Raw genomic sequence first — 25303 nt, 5'->3', positions numbered from 1 at the left:
AAAAATCTGAAAGCTCTGGTTGGGACTTCTAGTTTAGAATGGATGTATGGCACAGCTATAGTTGTAAGTCACATGACTCATCATGTCCATTGTAAGTCACATGACTCGAGTCCACACCTCTGGTAGAGAACTTCATGGATGGGTTCCCATGACCAAGCAGCTACATCTATGCCCAACATCACCAAGTGTTATGCAAAACATCAGATGTTCCAAGATGAGTGCATGCCAGTGAACAAAGCCAGGTCCTTAAAGATGTGGATGAGCGAGTTTGGTGTGCGAGAACTTACCTGGCAAAACAAAACATATTTTGGATTGTTTAAAGTTCTTGTACATCAGTGTCTGACCTTAACGATGGGCTTCTGAAAAAACTATTAAATATTCTCACAAAAACAGATTTTGTTCTGGAAAATAGCCTTCCCTAAAGAGCTGAAGCTGTTAAAGCTACAAAAGGTGGTCTGACATCATAATAAACCGTGCGGATTCTGAATCAGATGTCTCTCAAGTGGGTAATCATCATGTGTATTGCTTTTTCATTGTAAATGTGCTGTGAAATATGCTGTGAAATGAAGGGATAATAACAGCCATTTTTAAAGTCATACCTGTTCTCTGCAAATTAAATATATTTACAGGCTTACAGAGTGTTTGTTGTGTGTAGGGTTATATGAATGTGGCTATGCACGTATTTGAGTTTGAATGTGCGTAAGCAGTGGCGTTTCTAAAGCCTTAGTGGAACAGATGTACTCACATATTCAGAGTGACGTCCTCTGGAATGAGGGCAAGTGATACAGATGTAAGTGTGTGTGTCTGCATGTGACCAGGTATGAAGAAAACTAGGCAAGGATTGGAGATGATGACAGATCCCTAGATTTAGCTTCCCAGACACTCTGCTGTGGAGCTGTGAGAACAGCTCTGCTGCTGACAGTAACATTGCAATACATGTTAGATTTGTGGCTAAGTCAAGAGAACTGACCAGAAAGTTTAGAGAAAAGATCATTGCACTGTAGAAACAAAGAAAAGCATTAAAAAAATGGCAAGAACCCTGAATGTTCCCAGAGATGAAGGTATAAAGTATTTCTACTAGAGCAATATACCTCCAGCCTTCTTGAGTCCACAGACAGTCTCCTCCTCATCCTTCACCCTGCCACATTAACTAAACTTATTAACCTAGTGTTGACAGGTGACTACAGCCCCCCCCCCCCCCCCCCGATCCCTTCTAAGACAGGCTTCCAATATAGCCCTTCTGCTGGGGTGTGCCAGACCCTTTTCATGACCCTAAAATCAGTAAGAGAATGAAAGAATAAAGTATAAACAATTCTCCATGTTGTAGAATGAAACTGACAGGTTAAAGTTAGCCTACCTGCTAAAGTTCTCCGTATTGAGCTCCAGTTGTCATCTCTTCTCAGTTATGTTGTGACTATGAATCTGAAAATAGTAATATTTAATATTAATACTTTAATATTTTATCAAATAACATTTCAGTCTGTTAAGGGTTGTCCTGTGAATACCAGCCCAGTAAGGCGATGGTATTAGGACAAAATAGAAAGGTGTGAGACGAGCTCTGACATTATTGAACAGCAAAAACTGTGCACATATATGGAATGAATTCACACAATTTCTTAAAATACAAGAATTTATTAACAAAAATAAGCCAACTCAAAGTCAAACATATTTCAATCAACAAACTCTTCACCATGCTAAAACAATCCAACTAAACTACCAATCAGAATGAAAGAATAATGAAGACTAATGGACTTTGAACAATATAAACAAGTTGATTAAAGATGATTGGAAATTATGACCAAAAGAGTGATGCAACATTACCATGCAATGTTTATGTTTGAGAACCAAGGATTATCTTGAAGGATCTGGAAATGAAGTTAAGTTAGTCTTGGAACTAACTTAGGCAATAATTAGCAAACCTTTAGACAACCATTCACAATGCAAGATCAGATAAAATATTATTTTAATAAAATAATGTTTTAAAGAATGATCTACTGAATAAAACCAACCTTCTGGATGACTAATTCTCAATGGTGTCTCATTGGCTGCCTTTATTTATTAAAATAATATTTAAAGAAATATTATTAAGCAAATGGTCAAATATTTAAGGGAGCCAAATCTTTCTAGAGAAATGGGGCTTAATGGTGTTTACTTAGTTATCAAATTTAGTAAAATAATGCTTAGGGAACTATTATTTACTGGATTGAAAACTAACAACCTTCTGGGTAAATATTCTTTAGCAGGCAAGCACGTGTTCTAAGCTTTTAGCAGTTAAAGCTAACAAAAGAAGCTGCTAGCTTAGCACCAGAATCAAACACACACCTTTAAAATACCGTCAATAAAAGGGTTCAAATGCATAAGCGCAGATGGCGCGTTATGATCAATCTTCTGTGTTTAAAATCACCCTTTAAATAAAGTCTGTCTTAACTTTAAAAACACACAAACAGAACATAAAACTGAGCACGTGTGCTGCAGATACCATGCTAGCACTAAGATAGCAGAGTTTCACAAACAAAACCAAAATTCAGAAAATGAAAACCTTCAGATCATTTCAATCTAAATCTTTCTCTGCCCAAACCCTAACCTCGTTTGAAACGTTTTGAGGAGGAGTTGTCCGGACGACGACGACGTTTGAAGAAAGCTCTGTGAACGAAAGGTTAGCTTCCAGCTGACCTCCGGAGCAGTGACTGGGCCGCTCTGTCGGGCCGACCAAACTGCACGTTACCACGGTGATGCGGCTTCTGTTGTCCTCCTCTCAGACTGGGAAAACCGCTCCACTCTGCTTCGTAGAGACAGCGTCTCTATTGGAGACTTCTCTGGAACACAGTTTGCTTCTGCAGGCCTCAGAGAGAAAGTGAAGCAAAATGCTTATACCTTAATTTCCCCTTTTTCTGAATGAATACCGGATACACAAACAGTAATTCATCCGTACTTAACTCACGCATATGATCGCGTGATCTTATGACACTCCGGGATCCAGTTGAAGAGTTTATGTCTGTTTGCCAGCAAAGAGACATTAGCGCGCTGTCTCCCTGGCCAGCCTCGCACGGAGTCCGGGTGGTAGACAAAGACTTGTGGGAGAAGTGGGGGTTTTATGTGGAAAGTAGCATCATGGGAAGTTCGCTGTTACCCCCAATTCCTAAGTTGTGCCGGAAGTAGATTATTGCAATTTATTTTGAAAGTTCCGGAAAAGTTTGTACCGCATCTTTCATGTTGTTTTCATGGCTGTGGGTCCCAACAATTAGTTAGTCTGATTCGCTCCGGAGCTCGTTCGGAGGGCTTTGTGGGAGAGGCGTCCTGGTCTTCGTCCATTCTGCCGGGATGCAGGAGTTGAATTCCCCACCACATGTAGCATCTGGAGGTTATAGTTTAAAAAGACTCTGGTACGCTGTTTGCGGGATGGTGGCTGCTGTGTTCAGATGCGTTTCTCTATCAGCAACTGCTGATTAGAGGCTTCAGTGGTCTGCAGGCTCACCATCCGTGATTTAAGATTGGATTGTATTTCTACAAAGCGTTTTGTAGCCACAGGTATCATAGCTGCATGCTTCATTAAAATTCATCTGCTGGTACATTATTGAAATTGAAGTGTAAGATGATTAAATACATTTTTTTATGCCTGCAAACTTCAGTAGAGCCTCTTTTAGCAGCATCTGAACATCATATGCAACAGTTTCCAGGTGGTTTTACTGATCTATATGGTGTTTACTTCAGTGATAAAACCTCAGTCAGTTCTATACACAACGCTTTTTACGTTAAGCAGCTACTGAAGCACTCATGTTTGAAAAATAACTATTTTCTGCTGTAGCATCTTTGAATAATGGATTTTTCTTCTAATTAAAAATGGCAGCAGACTGACTGACTGCAGCATCATGGACAGTGACACCAGCACTGGTCAGGGCCACAGAGGACCGGAAAGCTGCTTACAGTGCCAAGAACAGGTAATCAACTTTTTCATGTTGCAACCCCAAACTTTAATGTATTTTATTGGGATTTTATATCATAGACAAACACAACGTAGTGCATTATTGTAAAGTGGAAGTTAAATGACATATGGTTTTCTAAACCATTATGGATAAAAACATTAATAGCTAAAAGTACTAAAAGTGTGGGCTACATTGTTATGTAGCTATCGTTAATAATCCTAAATAAAATCCAGTACCACCAACTGTCTTCAGCGGTCACCTAATCAGTAGACAGAACCCATCTGTTCTTTTTCAGGCCTCAAATGTTTGTTTGAGAACAAACCGTGTCATGAAGTCCAAAGAACAAAGCAGACAGTGTAAAGGAGGGTTAGGTTTTAAAAAAATATTCCAAACTTTAAACGTCTCACAGAGCTCTCAATATCATGTAAACATGGAAAGAGGGTGGACCAACTGCAGACCTATCAAGACATGAACGTCCACCTAAACTGACAGGCCGGCTAAGGAGTGGATTCACCACAGAAGCAGGCAAGTAGCATATGCAGGAAATGCTAAGCTGACTCTTCAGGTGGAGACATCTAACAGCAAGACATCCGTTTGTTAAATAAATCTTGCCTTTATAGATAAGATGTCCAATTTGCAGTTTTCCTCAAATCATGTAGGGGATGCAGCAATCATGTGAAAGAAGGTGCTCTGCTCAGAGGAGACCAAAATGTAACTTGTTGACCTTTATCCAAATCCCTATATGTAGCAGATAAGTAAAACTTTATGTCACCATGAAAACACCATCTCCATGGAGATGCAACATCAGGCTTTACTTCAGCAGGGACAATGAAGATGGACAATCCTAGATGAAACTTGTTAGAGGCTGCAGGCAGAGGTTCACCTTCCAGCAGGACAACGACCCTATACATACAGCCAGAGCTACAATGGAATGATTTAGGTCAAAGTATATTTATCTGTTAGCAAGGCCCAGTCAAAGTCCAGGCCTAAATACAAGTGAAAATATGTGGCAAGACACATATCTTCAGAGATGATCTCCATCCAGTCTGACTGAGCTTGAGCTTTTTTGCAAAGAAGAGTGATCAAAAACTGTCAGTCTATAAATACTTAAAGTGGTTAGAGACATACAGCAAAAGACCTGCTGCTGGAACTGCAGAGAAAGGTGGCTCTACATAGTATTGACTAGGTAGTAGGGTTGAATATAAATGCATGCAACACTTTTCAGATTTTTTTGTTGAAAAAAGTGTCATAAGTTTCTTTCTACTTCATAATTTTAAATGACTTTGTGTTGGTGTGTCACATGAAAAGCTAGTAAAAGTTTATGGTTGGAACTGGCACAATATAAAGGGGTGTGGATAGTATTGCATGACACTGTTTTCCCTGTAATTTACACAATGTTTTGTAGGTATAGTCCTATGTTCACTCAGGAATCTATACAATCACTAGCCACTTCATGGTGTACACTTTTACACCAGGTAGGACCCTTTCTGCCATCAGAACTACTTTCATTCTTCATGGAATTGTCAAGGCTATGGTGGAGGACCCCAAAATGCAGACGGACTGGAAGCATTGTTGATGAGAAATATGATTTAATAAACAAACTAACTACAGAAGGTGATGACAAAAACAGGCATGGACAGGCTTAGCATGAATAACAAAAAGTAGTTGACATGATCTGAAATGTTTCCGCCAGGAATGAACAGAACAGATGTGTATATATGGAGCTAGAACCAGGTGAAACGAGGAGACTGAATGCTAGGTGCAGATGAACCGAATGAAGATGACTGAAAACAGACTGGAGAGAACAAAAGGTGGCTGGAGCAGAAAAGAGACTCTTGAATACAAACTAATAGAAACACAACTAGTAAACAGTGAAATTAAAGCATCACCAGAAACAAGATCCAAAAAGCTAACTTTATAAAACATGAACTACAAGCCATAAACTAAAGCATGACCAGGAAAATAATAAACAGAAGCAAGATTAAAAACCTATCAAGAATATTAATAAGAAGAAGAACCCAAAAATACCCACAAATCATGACAGGAATAGACTGAAGGGAGATTTTGCTTCTTATTGTCACAATAGCATTATACATTTGCTTCAGATTTACGTCCATGATGAAAATGTGCTGTTCCACCACATGAAAACAAGTTCTCCGTTATATTGAGATCTGGTGACTGTGAAGCCATTAGAGTACAGTGAATTCATTGGCATTTTCAAGAAACCTAGAGATGACTTGTGAGATGGTGCATTATCCTGCATTTAGAAATAATTACCCAGAAGGCTGTTTTGTTTATTCAGCAAATCATTCTTTAAAATATTATTTTATTAAAATAATGTTTTATTCCTTCATTTTCCTTGGTAGTTTTAGTCTAATAAAGAGTTGTTCATTGGAATATATTTGACTTAGGGTTGAATTATTATATCTTCTATTATAATTCTTATATTTTAAGAAGCTGTGTGAATTTATTCCAAATGTGAGCAGAGTTTGGCAGTTCAATATGGCCAGAGCTCGATTCACTCTTTCATTTATTGTCCTAATACCACCGCCATATTGGGCTAGTATTCCAGAATGATACTGGACAGACTGAATGGTTATTTATTAAATGTTAAATAATGTAAGCATCTTGATTACTCCAACACAGTTAAGTTCACTTTATTGTTAAAACTAGTAAAACGTTTTCTATCTAAAGAAACCTAGCTGATTGCATCGTGTTACTGTCTCACCCCTCCTTGACGAGCATGTGGCGACAGTGAGAAGTCGTTCGTATCGAGTCATTACCTTTGGAGCAATCTCACGATGAAACCTATGATTTTTTACATGGTTTCTGGCCTCAATGAGTCCAGCGCAGTGATTACTATCTTTGCATTTTTGAGACCAAGACAACCCTTACTACGTTCTTTTCTACGTTAATCTGGAAAATATTCCGACTCATTCATTCATTGATATTTTGTTGCTCAAATGCAACAAAAATAAAAGTTGTTTCACTTATGAAATGAGAAATCACTAAAATGTGTATTCTAGCTGAGGAACTGTAATTATGAGCCTTATATAATTTGTGTCTCATTTTATGTAAGTGATCATTAACTATGACCTTTTATTTATATGAAAATCTTCTTCCCACACCCACCCCATTTTGTGATCAATGACCTTTTCCTGCTTTAATTTGGCCCAATAAAGGGAGTGCTATTAAAATTTTTATCTTTTTAGGTGGAATAAAACTAAGCTTTGTTACAACAGCTGTTGTCTACCTCCCAGTAGATCCTTGAGTCATGTAGCTCTTGATGTCACAGAACTACACAGGTCAACGGGTAAGTCTACCAGTATCGACAGGTTCTCTACAGGTTCTCATTTTGTCACCTCAGCTTCTGTCCCAGGTACGGAGAGTATTTCATCAAGTCCTTGGTGCAAGGCAGTTAATAGTTCTTTAGGCGGCCCTATGTGAGATCATGTTACAGGCCTTTTTTTCAGGGTTGGTAGATTGCTGATATCAACAGCAAAGTCAGTTCAATCAATATCAGATTCAACTTTAGTGGCCTACTCAGTGTGGTGCACAGTCTGTCACACTAATTGCGCAATTCCCCACCATTTAGTTGTTGGAAGTTAAGGTATTCTTCAAATATGGCACTCAGTGTTTCTAATCTATCATTTAAGGCACGGATGTCAAAGTCAAATACACCGAGGGCCAAAAAACCAAATTTGCTACAAGCCAAGGGCCAGACTGGTTCAATGTTTATTAAAACATATTGAAATGATTGCACATAGCCTATTGAACCAAGACCTAACACAGAGTATATTATTTAATAATTAAATGAATAAAGCAATATTTTCTTATGGATCTGTCAGTAATTTCAAGTGAAACCATTTTTCAACAGGCAAACAAAAATTAACTTCCATCAAAGAAAAATCGCATGTTCTGTACAATAAAAGAATAAAGCAATATTTTGTTATGGCTCTGTCAGTAACCTCAAGGGAAAACATTTTCAACAGGCAAACAGCAAAAAATTTAATTGGTTTGAAAAACAAAGTATGTCTCTTAATATCAAGATAAATACAAAAATAAAAGTGCATGCATTATAAACTGAAAAATCGTTATTGAGCTGCTCTATAATCCTACTGATCATTGCTTTCAAATAGTAAAACAAGAAAATAAAAAAAAAGAAATCAGTTCTATTCTTTCTCATGGCTCTTATATGCAATTTTCCCTGAGTACATTAAACTGAAAAATAAATATGAATACTCATACTCGTACTCGTCGTCTTCCGCTTATCCGGGACCGGGTTGCGGGGGCAGCAGACTCGGCAGAGATGCCCAGACGTCCCTCTCTCCAGACACCTCCCCCAGTTCCTCCAGGGGGAACCCAAGGCGTTCCCAGGCCAGCCGAGAGACATAGTCCCTCCAGCGTGTCCTGGACCGTCCCCTGGGCCTCCTCCCAGTGGGACATGCCTGGAACACCTCCCGAGGAAGGCGTCCAGGAGGCATCCGGTATAGATGCCCGAGCCACCTCAACTGGCTCCTCTCGATGTGGAGGAGCAGCGGCTCTACTCCGAGCCCCTCCCGGATGGCCGAGCTCCTCACCCTATCTCTAACAGAGTGCCCGCCACCATACGGAGGAAGCTCATTTCAGCCGCTTGTATCCGGGATCTCGTTCTTTCGGTCATGACCCAAAGTTCATGGCCATAGGTGAGGGTAGGAACATAGACCGACTGGTAAATTGAGAGCTTTGCTTTTCGGCTCAGCTCTCTCTTCACCACAACGGACCGGCACAGTGCCCCCATTACTGCGGCAGCCGCACCAATTCGTCTGTCGATCTCCCGCTCCATTTTTCCCCCACTCGTGAACAAGACCCCGAGATACTTAAACTCCTCCACTTGAGGCAGGAACTCCCCTCCAACTTGAAGAGGACAAGCCACCGTTTTCCGTTGGAAAACCATGGCCTTGGACTTGGAGGAGCTGATCTTGATCCCAGCCACTTCACACTTGGCTGCGAACCGCCCCAGCGCATGAAGTAGGTCTTGGCTAGAGGGGACCAGCAGGACCACGTCATCTGCAAAAAGAAGAGACGAAATCCACTGGTCCCCAAACCAGACCCCCTACGGCCCTTGGCTGCACCTAGAAATTCTGTCCATAAAAGTTATGAACAGGACCGGTGACAAAGGGCAGCCCAACAGTCTCATCTTTTGTACAAGTTCATCAATGTTCGGGGTTAGGCTCTGAGCTGAGGAAATTCTCTTGATTGAGTGAAGGTGATTATCAGTAAGACCGCTCCTGTGTGATGTTTTGATTAGCTACATTAAAGAGAAAAGTTGTTCACACAGGTATGTGCTGCCAAACATAGAGAGCGTCTGAGCAGCCTTGAAGCGCAACTGGGGCATAGTGTCTGGGATGAAACGTGCAAACTCAGCAACTTCCACTCTCTCATATTTTTCCTTCAGTGTGTCATTGTACTGGAGCTCAATCAACTCCATTTGTAGATTTGGTGGTGCGCTTTCTACATTGACTGCAAAGGGATTGCTGAGCAGTTAAAACCTGCTTTTTTGGGCTTCAAAGTCAGCAAATCGGCGTTGGAAGTCGGCGGCAAGTATGTTGAGTTTATCAGCAAACTGTGCACTCGGGAACACAGCGGTTGAGAGCTTCTCTTTCTTGGTCTGGCAGCTGGAAAAGTGGCTCAAGTTTTCTTTCCTCATCTGCGTCTCCCGCAGAGTCAGCTTGGTTTTAAAGGCCTTCACTGTACTGTACATATCAGAGATGACACATCCCCGTCCCTGCAGCTGCAGATTCATCACATTCAGATGGCTCATGATGTTGCAGAGAAACGCCATTTCACACAGGAAAGTTTCATCTCGGAGCTCTGTTGTGTCTTTCCCCTTGCTTTCCATGAACAGACAGATCTCCTCACGCAGCTCGAAACATCTTTGCAGCACCTTTCCCCGGCTTAGCTATGGCACCTCTGTGTGATACGGTAAGTCACCATACTCTGTATCTAACTCGCCCAGAAATGCCTTGAACTGGCGGTGATTTAAACCTTTGGCTCTGATGATGTTAACTGCTCATTACATGTTCCATTTTCAAGGCTTTGCCATACAACAACTCTTGGTGTATGATGCAGTGATAAGCTGTCAGCTCATCTGTGACGTTTTCCTCCCACATCCTCTCACGCATCCTTGCCACCAATCCACTCCTGTGCCCACACATTGCGGGTGCTCCGTCTGTGGTTGATCCCACAAGTTTTTCCCAAGGCAGCCCCATCTCATTTACGCATCTGGATACCTCTTCATACAAATCCTATCCTGTAGTTGTGCCATGTATAGGACGTGATGCCAAAAACTCTTCTGTTATGCTCAGGCTGAAGTCTACTCCACGGACGAAAATTGATAGCTGGGCAATGTCAGATGTGTACGTGCTCAATGTCAGATGTGTACGTGCTCAATGTCAGATGTGTACGTGCTCTCATCCACAGCAAGAGAATATGCAATGAAATCTTTTCCCTTTCTCACAAGTTGTTCTTTTATATTGGTGGAAAGCTGGTCTACACGTTCAGTAACGGTGTTTCTGCTCAAGCTCACATTTGAGAATAGTTGTCTTTTGTCTGGGCACACTGCATCACAAACTTTAAGCATACAGTTTTTGATAAACTCTCCTTCTGTAAAGGGCTGGGCTGATTTTGCGTCCTCTTTTGCCACAATAAATCTAGCCTTAACAGCAGCCTCGTTTTGTGATTTGGCATATGTGAACATAGCCTGCCTGGACTTAAGGTCTCGTTTTAATTCTTCCAACTTCTGTAGCCTTTGTTCCGTGTCCATATTCTTGTCTTTGTCTGTGTGTTTCTGAGAAGTTTGATAGTGCCTTCTTAGATTATATTCTTTCATTACAGCCAAACGTTCTTCACACAGAAGACACACAGGTTTGCCTTTTACCTCCGTGAACATGTACTCTGCCTCCCACCTGGCTTGAAATCCCCTGTTCTCAGCGTCCACCTTACGTTTAGCCATTTTTGAGGATGCGGGTACCTGAAAGTTAATCTCTGCTGTGATTGCTGATGAACAATGAAGCCGCTTGTGCGCGCTACAGTGACTTCGCGGACTACCGTTGCATTGTGGGGAATGTAGTGTTGGTGCGTGAAAAACGCCAGCGGGCGGCTGTGGCCTGTGGGCCAGTTCTAATAGTAATTAAATATCATCCAGGGGGCCATAGATAATTAATTATTTTTGAAAACGCTCTGTCTCTGGGCCGAGGGCCATCCACATCACCTACCCGACCTACTTATTTCTTTTATTCTCCTCATTATTTTCTGGTACATCTGTTAGGTTTTCCCTTTGGTTAGATATGGGTATTTGTGTTTTCTCCTTTCACATTAGTCTCCCTTCCTCTACCAGAGCCACTATGCAATTAAGTTCATTCACCTGTGCTGCCTGTTTCTTTAGACTGCACTTGTTCCTTCTCCTATTTAAGGGCTCGGATTGTCATTGTTGGTTACTGGTTCCTTCCATTGTTAACATGCTCTTCGTTGCTCCATTGATCTCTGTGCTTCCAGTGTTTCCAGTTACTCGTCTTTGCAAGACCACATTTTTTTTTTAGGTTTTGCTGTTTTTTATCATTAAAACATTCAAACCGATTTTTGCTCCGCTCTGTGTCTGAGTCCTCATCAGCAAATTATTACGTCATGTGTACAGAAGCATTCCTTCTTACAAATTAAAATGTATCTTGTACAACCCCACATCAAACTACAAAAGTATTCATAAAGCATAGACCTCCGCCAATAGGATTATATTTTTCATACTGATAAGCTATATTCTGAATGGCTTTTGGCCTGTGTCAGCTGTTGACATGATGACAAACCATAACTAACAAAATCTAATCATCTGTTTCTTGACAGACGGATGCAAACCAATGCCGACAAAAAGACAACCTCCTTGGCGGAGGTAAATATGAGGAGTTACAGCAACATTCTGTGAAAATAGGTGTCCATGCATCACATGTTCTCTGCCTTACCTGGTTGTGATATTGTAACTCTGTTTTTGTGTTGTAGTCTGTGGTGATCACCATTTCAGTGAAAAGCCTTCCAGGCTGGATATTAAATCCAGTTACTGCTTCACAGCAAAGAAGCAATGATACTTAAACAGGTTGATGGTTGCAGATCCTCTGCGATAGAAAAATGCAATGAACTGTGTGATCAGCTTTGCCTTATTAGAGTTTTAGGAAAGAATAGACCATGCAAATTCCATGGTCTTCCAGTTTAACCACCACAGGTAAGATCAGGTGTTATAAAGTTCTACGTATTTATGTTTCAAAATATTTTATTTTAGTTTTACACTGCCTGCATATGGTGTGCTTCCTATCCAAGTAATTTTCCCTGTGCTCCAGAGGGTACAAGATGCTATGCATGAGTTCATTAAAAACTGTCAGATTGCCCCACTTTCACGCTTTGGAGTTCCTCCTTTATCATTCCGTAAAATTAGGATCATAAAATAGCATTCAGATAATCAAGTTTTGACCTTCCTAACCTTGTTAGAATCTTCCATGTTTGCATCCTGATCAATTAAAAAATGTATTTTATTCCCCACCTGTGGTGTTTGGTAAAAGGTTTGTTTTCACCAGTCTAAAGGTTCATGAAATAGCATTTCCATACAATTGTATATGACATTTATGAGACAGGAGTTGTTTTAAGATGGTAGAAGTCTTTAGTCTTGGCTCGTCTTCTATATTTGTTAACTTCAGTCTGTAGGACCAGCTGATCAGGAACTGAATGAAGACCAAAGTTGTCTGCTATGGGTAAGATATTAGTTGCTTATAAACATTGTCCACACACACACACACACACACACACACACACACACACACACACACACACACTCTTGTTTTACTATATGTAGTGAGGACCATGTGTTGACTCCCATTGACTTCCATTGATTTTCAGTCATTTTCAACCCTTTCTATGCCCTAACCCTGACAATAACCCTAAACCTAACCATTACCAGTGCATGCCTAACCCTAACCTTAACCTAAAGTCAATTCATACCTTAGTCCTAAACCTAACCGTTAGCAAAATAGGTCGTGAGGACCAGCAAAATGTCCTCACTTTGGTACAAACGGTCCTCAATTTGATGGTGAAATTGGGAAAATGGTTCTCACTGTGATGCCAAGACAGGAACACACACACACACACTCGGTAGTGTAGTGTTTTCATGTCCTTATAGGGACCTTCCATTGACTTCCATTCATTGCTACAGCATAACCCTGACCCTTACCCTAAACCTAGCCTAAACTCAATTCGCACCTTAGTCCTAAACCTAAACTAGCAGCATTTTCCCCCATAAGGACCAGGTTTTGGTCCCTACATGAAGCGGTGGGTCCTCACAACGTAGTACATTTTCAGAAAGTGGGCCTCGCATGTAATAAATACAAAAACACACACAATGAGAAGATAAATTAAATATGCACATGAAATATTTTGAATTCCATAGTAGTGCCGGCTGGATCTTATCCAACTGATGATCTAATGTCAGCAGATTTGGTGTAAACAGTAGTGACAAATTCACCCTGCAGACGTGCATTGCTCCTTATAGGTACTGCAATAAAAAAGAAGGTCATCATTTCAACCCAAACACCAGTGTGTCTGCCACTCTGACACAAGCTGCCGACATCTGACTGATGAGTTAAATTAGACTGCTGCGTTTGTAGCCTGAAGGAGAGCCCCCTTACATGCTCACTGTTGAATAATACATCCTAGTCTGATGTATGTAAAGTCCTCTGTGAGAGTTGGAAGATTATTGTGGGTAAAAAAGACATGGAGTTTTGGTTTGATTTTATGAGTCATTTTGGATCAAAATGTCCACCAAATGGTTTTAAAGTTCTGACAAGATGGTAAGTGATTCATACAAGAAAATAAATGTTGCATAGCCTCTTATTTTGCAAGCAAAAGAACAAACTGATAACAGTGTGTTTACAGCATGAACAAAAGAACTCTAACATTGCAAATGAAACCAGCAGGTTTCTTTTTTGTTGGAGTGCATCTGAGAATGTAGGAGGCAGAAGGCAATCAATTCTGAACAGTTATTCACCTCTGTGCTGTTTGTAGATACTAGCAGATAGCTCATCAGCAAAAGCAGGTCATGTTGTTATTTGTCTGCACCACCTGCATGGCTTTAATCTGAATGTTTTCACTGACATAATGATTTGCAATAAAACCTTCATGTGAAGCACATTACATTAATGGTTCTCATTGACACAGTTATTAATTTTCATTTGTTGTTGTTTTACCACCAAGTATATTGTGAGAAGTACTCGTACTCGTCGTCTTCCGCTTATCCGGGACCGGGTCGCAGGGGCAGCAGACTCAGCAGAGACGCCCAGACGTCCTTCTCCCCAGACACCTCCTCCAGCTCCTCCAGGGGGAGCCCAAGGCGTTCCCAGGCCAGCCGAGAGACACATTGGAGGGACTCAATGTGTTCTGGGCCGTCCCCTGGGCCTCCTCCCGGTGGGACGTGCCTGGAACACCTCCCGAGGAAGGCGTCCAGGAGGCATCCAATATGGATGCCCGAGCCACCTCAACTGGCTCCTCTCGATGTTGAGGAGCAGCGGCTCTACTCCGAGCCCCTCCCGGGCACTCCCCTAGAGATAGGCTCTAGGGGAGTGCCCGGCCACCCTACGGAGAAAGCTCATTTCAGCCGCTTGTATCCGGGATCTCGTTCTTTCGGTCATGACCCAAAGTTCATGGCCATTGGTGAGGGTAGGAACTAGGAACATAGACCGACCGGTAAATCGAGAGCTTCACTTTTCGGCTCAGCTTTCTCTTCACCACAACAGAAGGACACAGCGCCCCCATTGCTGCGGCAGCCGCACCAATTCGTCTGTTGATCTCCCGATCCATTCTTCCCTCATTCGTGAACAAGACCCTGAGATACTTGAACTCCTCCACTTGTGGCAGGAACTCCCCTCCAACTTGAAGAGGACAAGCCACCCTTTTCCATTGGAAAACCATGGCCTTGGACTTGGAGGATCTGATCTTGATCCCAGCCACTTCACACTTGGCTGCGAACCGCCCCAGCGCATGAAGTAGGTCTTGGCTAGAGGGCGCCAGCAGGACCACGTCATCTGCAAAAAGAAGAGACGAAATCCACTGGTCCCCAAACCAGACCCCCTCCGGCCCTTGGCTGCACCTAGAAATTCTGTCCATAAAGGTTATGAACAGGAACGGTGACAAAGGGCAGCCCTGCCGGAGTCCAACATGCCCCGGGAACAGGGGCCAAACTCCTGCTCCACTTGTACAGAGACCAGATGGCCCCTAATAAAGGGCCCCTGATTCCATACTCCTGGAGCACCCTCCACAGGGCACCATGAGGGACACAGTCAAATGCCTTCTCCAGGTCCACAAAACACACGTGGACCGGTTGGGCAAACTTCTATGAACCCTCGAGTACCCTTTAGAGGGTATAGAGCTGGTCCAGTGTTCCACGGCCGAGACGAAAACCACACTGCTCCTCCTGAAGCCGAAGTTCGACTATCGGCCGGACTCTCCTCTCCAATACCCTGGTGTGGGCCTTACCAAGGAGGCTGAGGAGTATGATCCCCCTTTAGTTGGAACACACCCTCCGGTCCCCCTTCTTATGAAGGGGGACCACCACCCCAGTCTGCCAGTCCAGAGGGACTGTCCCTGACTGCCATGCAATGTTGAAGAGGCGTGTCAACCATGACATCCCCACAACATCCAGAGACTCGAGGTACTCAGGGCAGATCTCCTCCACCCACGAAGCCCTGTCACCGTGGAGCTTTTTAACCACCTCGGTGACTTCAGCCTGGTTGATGAAAGAGTCTAACCCCGAGTCCCCAGCCTCTGCTTCCACTAGGGAATGCGTGATGGCAGGATTGAGGAGATCCTCGAAGTACTCCTTCCACCGCCCGATAATGTCCCCAGTCGAGGTCAGAAGCCTCCCACCCCCACTGTATACAGTGTTGGCGAAGCACTGCTTCCCCTTCCTGAGGCGCCAGACGATTTGCCAGAATCGCTTTGAGGCCAACCGGTAGTCCTTCTCCATGGCCTCACTGAACTCCTCCCAGGCCCGGGTTTTTGCCTCTGCCACAGCCCAGGCCACAGCACACTTGGCCTCACGGTACCCGTCAGCTGCCTCAGGAGTCTCACAAGCCAACCACAGCTGATAGGACTCCTTCTTCAGCTTGACAGCGTCACTTACTGCCGGTGTCCACCACCGGGTGCGGGGATTGCCACCGCGACAGGAACCGCAGACCTTATGGCCGCAGCTACGGGCAGCAGCATTGACAATAGATGTGGAGAACATGGTCCACTCGTACTCTATGTCTCCAATTTCCCCTGGAATCTGGTCAAAGCTCTCCCAGAGGTGGGAGTTGAATACATCCCTGGCCGAGGGCTCTCCCAGACGTTTTCAGCAGACCCTCACTATGCGCTTGGGCCAGCCAAGTCTGTCCGGCTTTCTCCTCTTCCAGCGGATCCAACTCACCACCAAGTGGTGTCAGTGGACAGCTCAGCCCCTCTCTTCACCTGAGTGTCCAAAACATGCGGTCGAAGGTCTGACGACACGACAACAAAGTCAATCATCAACCTCCTGCCTAGGGTGTCCTGGTGCCAAGTGCACTGATGGACACCCTTATGCTTGAACATGGTGTTCATTATGGACAATCCGTGACTAGCACAGAAGTCCAATAACGAAACACCACTTGGATTCAGATCGGGGAGGCCATTCCTCCCAGTAACGCCTCTCCTGGTGTCACTGTTGTTTCCCACGTGGGCGTTGAAATCCCCCAGCAGAACAATGTAGTCCCCAGGAGGGGGACTATCCAGCACCCCCCACAGGGACGCCAAGAAGGCCATGTACTCTGCACTACCCGCCCCGTAGACCGTAACGACAGTCAGAGACCTGTACCCAACCCGAAGGCACAGGGATGCGACCCCTCAGCTGGGGGGCAACAAGCTGGGGGGCAACAAGCAAACCAACCCCCAGCCCACCGCCTGTCCCCATGGGCCACTCCAGAGTGGAAGAGAGTCCAGCCCCTCTCGAGGAAATGGGTTCCAGAGCCCACGCTGTGTGTAGAGGTGAGCCCGACTATCTCTAGTCGATATCTCTCGACCTCCCGCACAAGCTCAGGCTCCTTCCCCCCCAATGAGGTGACATTCCACATCCCTAGAGCCAGCGTAAGCATCCGGGGATCGGGCCGCCGAGGTCTCCACCTTCATCCGCCGCCCAATCCTCTTTGCCCCGGCCGGGTCCTGCGAGGAGCAACCCAGCCACCAGGCGCTCTCCAACAGGTCCCGACTCTAGGCCTGGCTCCTGGGTTGGACCCCGGCTCCGCCGTACTGGGCGACGTCATGTGCCTCGTTTGTGTAGTACTCATGAGGGTGTCTTGAATCGCCCTTTGTCTGACCCGTCACCTAGAGCCTGTGTGCCATGGGGGACCCTACCAGGGGCATTTAAGCCCCAGACAACATAGCCTCTAGGATCATTCGGGCACTCAAACCTCTCCACCACGTTAAAGTGGTGGTTCAGGGAGGGGTATTGTGAGAAGTCTTTAAATTAATTATTATTATTAATATTTTTAAAAACCTCAGACGTCTGAGGTGTGTATGCTGTCCTAAAGTTGTGATGATCTGTTGGGCTTGGTTTGGCTGTAAACTGGGTTTTAAATGTGGAAGTTTCATAATAGATTCTGGAGAATTGTGTTTGTGTTAACCTTGGGTTTAGCCATGTTTGTCAGATGTGCTAAAGCCAGGTTTCTCCTCAGCCCCAGCCAAGAACCTGGCCTCAGACTGCACCTGTCTCACCTTTAAATGCTCCGGGGGGGGGAGGTTGACAAGCTATGCTAGGGGGGTCAGTTACAAACCAGCTTCTCCAGTAGCTGTTCTGCCTCTAAAACACCAGGTGCTTGTAAAAGAGGTGAAGGACACCTCACCTTTGCTACTTTAAACCTGTGCTTCAGGTTTTGAACCTGCATATGTTTTGCCTTTGGATCCTGAGCTTTTAGAAGCAGTTGAGGACAAACCACCTCTCCAAGCTCCTGTGTTTCCCACACTCTCAGAGAGACTTAGTGAAGATCCGCCTCATCCAGAGACTCTTCTAAACTCTCCAGGACAGCCTGGGGCAGCCTGCCTGCTCTGTGACAATCCTTCCACTTTACAGAGCATCTTCAACAAGCTGTACGGTCTTCAGGTCACTTTTCTGAGCTTTTCAAGTGGTCCTCAGGCCTCCGCTTTGTATTTAACAACCTCTGGGTTGCACTCCAGAGACCTCATTGGATCAGGTGACCTTGGGTCACTCTACATATACTAGGTAGATCTGGGGACAGCCCTCTAGAACCACTTTGAGGAACACAGAGACCTTCAGGTTACCCACAAGATGTCATAATGGAGCGTTTTTCTTTTAGCTCTGAGGAAAACACTACCACAATTTTAGGGTAGGGTTTTAACAGATTTATTTGTGAAAGAAAGTGAACGAAGGCAAGACAGGAATCCAGGCAGCAACAGCAAGGAGAATGGTTCTTCTCTGGAAAAGAAGGCGACAGGTTATGGATTATCCACGAGAATTGGAAGGTGTTTTCTTGAAAGATTTAAACAGGGACTTACAGCCAGTGTGATGATGGTTCCGCTGGGGAGGATAGTCCTTCCTCTGTGATTGGCAAGACGTGTGAGGTAATCCGTAGTTTATTTTCTTAACCCTGAGCTCTCTAGCGGCGTCCCAACTTGAGCATTCTCACGTTGGAGGGTGGACAGGCAGGTACAACAGGGAATTGATCTCAGGACAAAAAACCTCCCAGGCCTGGGCCTGTAGCTGAGGAAGTAGAGAGACTCAAAATAGGGGATGAGGAACAAACTCTGGGGCTGGCTCAGAACCTGGTCCCAGGACTGGAATCCTTAAAAGATCCAACAGGCGGGGTCTAGGAGAAATAGACAAAAATCCGATTAGATTCAGAAAAGGTGAGCAAGACACTGCACACCACGGTCAGTTACCACTAAAAAGTAGCGACGGGCTGACGTCTCCATCCTGATCTCAGCTCCTTAAGAAGCCCAGTGATTGGGCCCTGATAAGCAGCACCTGCCAGGGAACGCTGTAGAGCAGAGGGTGAAAAGAAACACACACACACACAAACTGCGCACCAACACAGAGACCTGACACAAGATCCTATTTATTTTATTCAGCGACCATATGGGCCGCCTATCTTAACTAAGTGTCTCAACCGTAAGTCTCTCATGCCAACTAACTCTCCTGTTCAACCTGGAACATCAGTCACAGGAGTTAACATTTCCTCTTGGCAGTGCTGTATCAGTTTATCCTAAACAGAACTAGTTTTTAACTCAGTTCAGCTAGGTTAAAATGAATAAATTCATGTTCATAGTTCATCACCTAAATATTTCAAAATAGGTTCACAACTCTAACTTCATCTAGTGCTTGTTCATTTATAATAATCTGTCTGAAATAAGTAAATCTAAATATATAGGTCATAACATATGGATTGTGCATATGGATTATTCCATTTCAGAATCAGCCTGATTCTGAAACCTGTGAATGAACACACATGTAATTATGTGGTAAACAAAAAGAGTAAAATAACTAAACATTTTTATATTTTAGATTTTTACACAATAGCCACCCTTTGCTCTGATTACAGCTTTGCACTCTTGGCATTCTCTCCACGAGCTTCATAAGGTCGTCACCTGAAATGGTTTTTCAAAGAGTCTTGAAAGAACGTCCGAGACGTTCATTGAGAGACGGTCAAAGGTTAATATTTCAGTCATCACAGCAAAGGGCGGCTACTTTAAGGAATCTAAAATATAAAACATATTTAAAGTTATTTTACAATTTCTTGTTTGCTACATAACTGCATATGTGTTCATTCATTGTTTTGATGCCTTCAGTGAGAATCTACGTACAATGTAAATAGTCATAAACATAAAGAAAACCATTAAATGAGAAAGGCGTTCTAAAACTTTGGACTGGTAGTGTAGATCATCACAAAATATGATTTGGTTCTGCTGGCCTTGCATGTGCCCACACTCAGCAGACACTGAGTGCATTCCTTGAGGGGAAATGCAGTGGCTTTTTCTTTGTGAAATATCCAAATCTGACCCTAAAAAATACAGTAAAACTTTCGTTTAACACCAGACAATGCCATTAAATTGTACCTAGATAAAAATTTCTTTGCCAGATGTTCCACTCTTAAAAACCCCATTGTTTAGTTCAAAATTCTCAAAATGATCTGAACTTATGAGCATGTTCTCACACAACACTGCTTCTAACTCCTGCAGAGAGACATTGAAATATCCTGCTCTTCCCAAGATTCACAGTCATTTGTACCACGTGTTGAAACATCAGTGGGTACAGGACATATGATCTTACATGCATTTGGTCCACCAAGTATGCCACCTTGTAACTTTTTCCATTGTTGTAGCTACAGCAACCATCATGTCAGAAAGACCAGTCGGACCACATCTGTAATGTTTTACACAAATAATAATTTGCAATTATATAACTTGTAAATAGAATGGTAGTTAGTAGTAAATAGTGTCTATAAAGTTTAGTACGATTTAAGTTATTGTTACTTTAGTTTAATAAATTCAAATGTTCTTTTTCAAAAGAAGTTGTCTCATAATTTTTGCATGCGTTCTGTTGCTGTTTGAAAAGTGCTGTTGATCTTATATCAGTACAGATTGACAAATACAGGCCAACAGACATTTCAGGCTGATACATTTGCTAGTTATTAATTTCTGGTTTACTGGTGATAACCCAATAAATTATAAAATTTAATAATAATTTTATATTTGACAGTCTTTGGACATTTATTAATAATTGCTAGTAACTAGACTTGCTCCTGCAGTGCATTAGAACTGCATCATAAGAGACATTGGCCAAAAGTGTATGGTTTCCCCATGTGGGGAATCCTTTATCCTAGATTGGGATCTCTGTTTAGCATTTGTGTTTCAAGTTCAGCTCAAAGATTCTTTTTTTTTTTATGTTGCTCCATGTTGTTGTTGCTCCTGCCACTTTTTTGTGTTTCCTCTTTTAAAGAGGCTAAAAGGTGTCTTCAGAATGTTGGGAGATCAATGGCTGAAATGAACTTATCGATCAAGGCAAAGGCTGACAAAAGCCCCAGGGCTTCCTGTTTCTTTCTTTACCCTTTTGTTTTTTATGGAATTTCCTTTTTTTTTTTTAAGTGCACCTCTCATAACATACTTTTCTTTTGTATTTAAGAACTATCTGGAGCAAATATTAAAGGTTTGGGTTCATCATGTGCTTGATAATAATTAACCTGTAAAGACCCTTTTTATTTTAAGACAAAAGCATATCTGAAATCATACATTACACAAAATCCAAATAAGGCAAAAGAAATAACGAGAGGAAACCAAAATCCTCTTTAAACAAGATACGCATCGGTTAAAGATACCATTCTAACCCGCTGCCTCTGGCATAGTGCCTTTCAGCATAAAGTCTCAACATTTTTTGTTAAACTGCCAGAACAGTGTTCTTTCCTGCCAGCTTATACAAACAGAATGGTGGGTCTGGTTGCCTTGTAGTACAAGTTTATCAAACAATGTAGTGAAATTCAGTTTATTATTCGAATTGGTAAAACGTTTTCTATCTAAGGAAACCCAACAGATTGCATTGAATCAGAGACTTGCAGCATTCACTTCTTCTGGATGAGCATGTAGTGACAGTGGACAGTTGCTTGCATTGTGTTGTTGACTTTGTTGCAGTCCTTTATACCGAGCATGCATGTAGCGACAGGGGAAAGAAAAACTCCCGTTTAACAGAAAGAAACCTCCAGCGGAACCAGGCTCAGTCAGTCCCCAGTCGTTCATGGCCATCAGAAGCTCTGATTTAGGAGTACTTTCTGTGTCAAAGAAAAGTAAAACGTTAAAGGGTTTAGTAGCTCCTTCAGTTGCTTAATCTAGAAGAGAGAGACAGGTAAGCAGTTAAGTGCTGAGCCAGTTTTTAAGTCTACAGTATGAGAGAGTGCATGGTCATAGTAAAAGCTCAGCCAGTAGCAATTTCTAGGAGAGAGAGAGACAGGGTTAACCTCTGAAAGACAGGGCCTAGTGTATCATCTGTAGAAGGAAAACATGAAGTTGTTGGCAGCAGTATCCCAGCTGATGCCCCGCTCCAGGAAGGTTTCACAGCTAAACACAGAGCCAAGGCAGGGTTAGCTTTTAAGGAGAGAAAACACAGAGAGTGAACATAAAGTTATAAGATGAAATGACCTGATCTTTCCAAGCATCCATCCTTATTGCCGCTGTTCTGGAAGGCCAACCAACAGAAACAGAAGTAGTTTCCACGTCCACAGCAGCACCAACACCTGTTGAAGCAGCAGCAGCGGTCTATACAGCTGCAGTTCCCACAACTCTGTGTCTCTCTGTCTGCACAATGTTCATTTTCTTCCGTTGTGCTGCCCTTCGGTCTGTTATCCTGCCTCATGGTTCCAGTCCCTGCCCTGCTCTCCGATTGTGCTCTCCATGCCAGTTACCCCTGTACCTCCAAGTTTACCTGCACTTGGGTCCAACTATAAGCACACCATGACATATGCCACTGCAATGTACTTCTTTATGTGTTTTTCTGTGTTTTCATCAGGTAAATTATTTTAAATTGCTGAAATGTGCTATACAAATAAACTTGCCTTGCAGAAGGATACATTTTAAAATTTTTATTTTTTCCAGACAAATCCGAAGTGGGGCAGGCATATGAATCCTGTCCCTTTACTGTGATGCTTCAGAGATCTCAGTAAGTAGAATCAAATTTTTGAGAAAAAAACCCCCCATAGAAATCCCAGTTTTGAAATGTCAGAACCATGTAGGGGGCACAGCAAGCATGTGAAAGGTGAGACCAAACGTCAACCTTTTAGTCAATGTAAATTATGGATGGTTGGAAAGCTAACACTACCCATCAGTCTAAACACACCACTCCCAAAATGAATCATGGTGGTGACAGCATCCTACTATGGGGATGATTTTCTTCAACAGGAACAGGGAAGTTGGTCAGAGTATCATTCTGTTTTAGAAGATCAATGCAAATATTTAATGAAAAAATGAAAAACTGCTAAAACCTGCATTTGTTGTTGTTATATATACAGTATAAATATATGGCCCACTCAAAGTCCAGACCAAATTCAAATTCAGAATTTGTGACAAGACTTGAAAAAGATTCACGATTCAATCAGACTGACCTCGGGTAAAGAGGAAAAACTCTCAGTCTGTAGATGTGCATGGCTGGTAGAAACATACAGTACTTCGAAGATCTGCAGCTGTAAGCTGCAGTGAAAGACAGTTCTACAAAGTATTGACTTAGGGGTGATGAATACAAAAACCCACATGTTACACATTTTTATTGTGAAATATTTGAGAGCCAAGTATCCTTTTCATTCCACTCGATAAGTACTGTTTTGGTCCATAATTTCTGGTAAAATACAAAGAGGTTTTGTGGTTGTAAAATCACAAAGTGCAAAGGGTATGCATACTATTGCAAGGCAGTGTATGTTTCTTTTTTCTTTTTGTCATTTGTTGCATGGATTGCCAAGAGTTGAGATGCTGAATGATCCTATGAGAGCTTAACACCACAGTAATCAGCAGGAACAGATGATGAAGTTGGCTGCTAGACAAAATTCATTTATGGCTTGGTGATGAAAAGGTAAACAAAATGTGTAAGAAGATAGAAATGAAACTTGAGCTCATTAATCTTGGCTTTAATAATATCTCTCCTTCTGTTTAATTAGTGGCAAGAGCATTGGTTTCTTTATGTTATTGGATGCTACAATATGCTCCCATTGCTGAGAAATACAGATGTTCAGAGGAGGGAAAACTCTGAGAGAAACACCTGCATGCAATAATAATAATAATTTAAATAAAGGCCAGGCATAGGCACACACACAGACACACACAATCCAGGGTGTGTCAGAGTGATGTGTTGTTCTTGGTGCTGATATGGCTTATCAGCAGACTGTGGATGGCATATTGTCTTGACAGAGCAGAGATGTAGATAAACGAATCCTGAACTTGAATAAACACTGAAAGGCTCCCAAACATCCAGACAGGAGCCTGCCTTTAAAAGCATCTGTGTGTGTGTGTGTGTGTGTGTGTGTGTGTGTGTGTGTGTGTGTGCGTGTGTGTGTGTTTCTATCTGTCACATAGTGAGGACCATTTTCTGAAAATGTTTCTGTGTGTAAAAGTGTATATACCTGTTCTAGGCATTTTAACTTTCTTCAAGGTTCACTTAAAACCAGAAAAGCTATACAATGTTGTACAATATATTTTAGTTGTGTGACTTTGAATGTAGCTGTGTGTGGGAAGAGGGCTTGAATGTGTGTGCAAGTGTGTGTGTTGATGCTCAGTGACAGGGACTGTACCGAGGGGTTTATCAGTACTATTTAAATGTTTCCTGCCACTCATATTTTCTGCTCTGAGCGCTTCCAACCTTTACAGCGTTGCTGTTGATAAAATCAGATGCACTTGCACATACACACGTTGACACAAAGACTTCAATATGCTATTTCTGAAATGTCCATGTGTTTTTTGGTTTTCTAATTCATTAATATCATGTAATGGTGATGCTAAGATTATTTCAAAGTAAGTCACGGTCAGATGAAAAGAAAAACTGTTACCTTAGAAATGATTTGCTTCATACAGAAAAATAAAAATTGCTGTTAGCTTTATTATTATAGAACATTTTCTATTATTTGGCCACGTTGGTCATGGTCATTAGTGAAAAGAATAGGTCCAATGTTCCAGGACTGATTTTAGACCTGTATTTAAACCTATCACAACACAGTTACAAACATCAATTTGAACAAAAACCTACATGATGGGCACCTTGGCACAGTTAAAAGTTGTAATATAATTTTGTTTTATATTTTATTGTTCTTTTTTCTCTATATTAAAAGTTTTAAAAGGAGGGTCCTGTGGCCACCGGAATTAAGGCAGGGATGGTCTTTGGGCTACTGTGCCCTCTTGTCTGGCCTGCTTCAGCTCCTGGCTAGTGTGGGCGGGTCCGGTACCCGGGTGGTCTTGGGCTTGCTGTGGCTCCTGAGGGTGTGGCTGCCAGTGCACCGGGTAGGGGGGTGCCTTCTCATCATCCCTGGCCTAGCGGTTGGATCGGGAGCCGCGGTAGTTGGGGCTTGGTGCACTGGGGTGTAGGGCCTTGGGTGGGCCAGGAAAGGGTCTGGGGCTGGGAGTGGAGTGGAGTGGAGGGATATGGGTATATCCGTGTGGACAGTAGGGGTCTGGGTGCAAGGAGCCCCTGCGGTTGCCAGCGTCGTGTCCTGGCTAGTCTGGTGGATCTCTGGGTCCTGGCCTCGCTTTGCTTGGCAGGCCCAGGTTCTCATAGACTGCTCCCTCTGGGGGGATCTTATTTGACCAGAGCCACTTCT

General features: G+C 42.9%; 1 pseudogene; it reads right to left on the bottom strand.

The window, feature by feature from the left end:
- Positions 1-200: 200 nt before the first annotated feature.
- LOC124863023 lies at positions 201-10917 on the bottom strand (annotated as a pseudogene).
- Positions 10918-25303: the final 14386 nt, after the last annotated feature.

The sequence above is a fragment of the Girardinichthys multiradiatus genome, chromosome X (assembly GCF_021462225.1).
Source record: "Girardinichthys multiradiatus isolate DD_20200921_A chromosome X, DD_fGirMul_XY1, whole genome shotgun sequence".
Lineage (NCBI taxonomy): Eukaryota > Metazoa > Chordata > Actinopteri > Cyprinodontiformes > Goodeidae > Girardinichthys > Girardinichthys multiradiatus.
Note: the sequence above shows the minus strand (reverse complement) of the source record. Positions and strands in the feature narration are given on the sequence as shown.